Source organism: Gracilinanus agilis, chromosome 4, assembly GCF_016433145.1.
Source record: "Gracilinanus agilis isolate LMUSP501 chromosome 4, AgileGrace, whole genome shotgun sequence".
Taxonomy (NCBI): Eukaryota; Metazoa; Chordata; class Mammalia; order Didelphimorphia; family Didelphidae; genus Gracilinanus; species Gracilinanus agilis.
In genome coordinates this window covers 91,478,904-91,481,580 of record NC_058133.1, presented here as the reverse complement: position 1 = coordinate 91,481,580, position 2,677 = coordinate 91,478,904, and positions in this window count along the sequence as shown.

The window sequence follows — 2,677 nt, the reverse complement described above, 5'->3', positions numbered from 1 at the left end:
GATACCTTCTTTGGTTCAGGGAGAGGAGGCAGGGGCTGAGATATCTGTAAAGAAATTCTATGAAAATTAAATTAAAAAAAAAAGAAAATGCATAGAATCGGGAGATATAGTGCCTTATAAAGGGAATAACAAGGAGGCCTAAGTTATGGGACTGCAGAATAAGTATGTGTAGGGTAACATTTGTAACAACAATTGTAAGGTATAAGACTGGAAATAGAAGGCACCAGGTGACAAAGGACTTTGAATGCCAAACAGAAGATTTTATCTTGGAGTTGATTGGGAGCTACTGGACTTTTATTGAATGGGTGGTGCTGGTAATGTTGGTAGAAATATATATGATCAGATCTACACTTTTGGAAGATAAATTCTATAGCTGTTAGAAAGTGGATTGGGATAGAGAAAGACTGGCAGGAAGAGCAATCAGAAGGTTATTTGCAATAGTTCAGGCATAAAGTGATGAAGGCTTTTTCTAGAGGGGTGACAGTGACAGAGGAGACTGGGGGCGGATATACAAGAGACTGGAAAAATCAACAGAACTTAGCAACATATTGGATATGAAGGTGAGAGAGAAGAATGGAGGATGACACGTAGGTTGTGGGCTTGGATGACTTGGATGATGATGTATTAGAAAAATTAAAGGGAAGAGGTAGGGGAAGCAGAGAAGACAATGAGTTCAGTTTTGGACGTCTCTGAAACATCCAGTTTGAGATGTCCAAGATGAGAGACTGGAGGTTAGGGGAGAAGTTAGAACTGGATAAGTACAAGTGAGAATCATGATAATTGAATCTATGGGAGCTGTGGACATCACCAAACAAAATAATATAAAAGGAGAATAGGGCCCAGTGCAGATACACAGGGGACACTCATAGTTGGTGGAAATAATCTGAGATAGTGATCTTGCATAGAGACTGAGATGGAGAGGTCAGACAGGTAGAAGGAGAACCATGAGAGAGTAGTATTAAAATTTGAAAAAAAATCACCAGTTACTTCGGAGAGAGAAGTTTCAGTAGATTAAATATGTGTGAAGCCAGACTGCAGAGAGGTAAGAAGAGAGTAAGAGATAAGGCCACCTTCTCATAGATTTTAGCTATAAAAAGGAAAAGGGATATTGGGCAACAGCTAAGGGAGATGGATGGATTAAGTGAACATTTTTTGAGGAAAGGAAAGGCATGTAGTATGGAAGTAGCCAGTAAAGAGGAAGACATTAATGATAGTGAAATGGTGGGGATGTTGGAGGGGGCAATCTGATGGAGGAGAAAGGAAGAAATGAGATCTCTTGTACATGAAGAGGGGTTACCTTTGGCAAGGAGAAGGACCAGCTAGTCTTTGTGACATTTGTAAAAGAGGAGATAGTGACAGAATGCCCCTGACTTGTGAAATGAGGAGAGGAGTAACTGCAATATTGTGGAACAATCAAATGTGATAGACTCTACTACTAACAGCAATACAATGATCCAGGACAGTTCTGAGGGATTTATGACAAAGAATGCTCTCCTCCTCCAGAGAAATAATTGTTGGAGTAAGAATGCAGATGGAAGCATATAATTTATCCCTTGTTTACTTGGATATATATTTTGGGGTTTTGATTTATAAGAATGAATAATGTGGATATTAAAAAATAAATTAAATTTAAAAAATTAAAAAACAAAATAGGGAAAGGTCAAAAAGAAAGAAATGAGGAGAGGAGTAGAAAGTTCTCAGTGAATCTTCTCAGTTTATTTTTATTTTTATTTTTATTTATTTTAAACCCTTAACTTCTGCGTATTGACTTATAGGTGGAAGAGTGGTAAGGGTAGGCAATGGGGGTCAAGTGACTTGCCCAGGGTCACACAGCCGGGAAGTGTCTGAGGCTGGATTTGAACCTAGGACCTCCTGTCTGTAGGCTTGGGTCTCAATCCACTGAGCTACCCAGCTGCCCCCTCAGTTTTTTTTTTTTTTTAGTGAAATATGAGGCAAGCTTTTCAGCAGAGAGGGTAGGTGGAAGGAAAAAGGTTTGCGAGAGTTTCTGTGGTGAGTGGAATAATGAGTCAATAAGGGAAATGATAAGATGATTGTTTTGCTCAGTGAGGGCCTAGAAGAGGTTGTGGAACATAAATTTGTAGCAGACTCAGTATGGTGAGTGATAGTGATTTTTGGTCAGCAGCTTGTGTGGAGGAGCAAAGACATAGATAGGATGGTGGAAATACTCCAAGTCTCAAGCTTGTTAGCAGCCAGTATGATGTTATGTACAATGTGAAACATCTGTAGGACCTGATCATTGATGGGGATTCCCTTTTCCATTTGGTCTTTTCTCAGACTATGATCCATTCATTAAGCGATCAACAAATACTTATTAAACACAAAACACAGTGCTAGTTGCAGATACGGACATAAAAATAAAACATTCCCTGTCCCCAGGATATTTTATCACTTAAACATATACATATATAGCTATATGTAACTTAGAGGATACAGACTTGACTGGTGGGTGAACTATGACTTTCAGACAGATGTGGCACTACTTCCATAGAAAATCTTTTGTGAAAGCTTGCTTGTTTTATTCTCTAGTTGCATCAAAGATTCCCTTGTTACCAGTATAGATCGCTCTCTTAATGGTGAGATAAGAAAATAGGTTATTATTGGTCAGTTGGTACTGATCTCCTTTTAATTTCTGTTTCCTTTGTTCATAATTCACTAA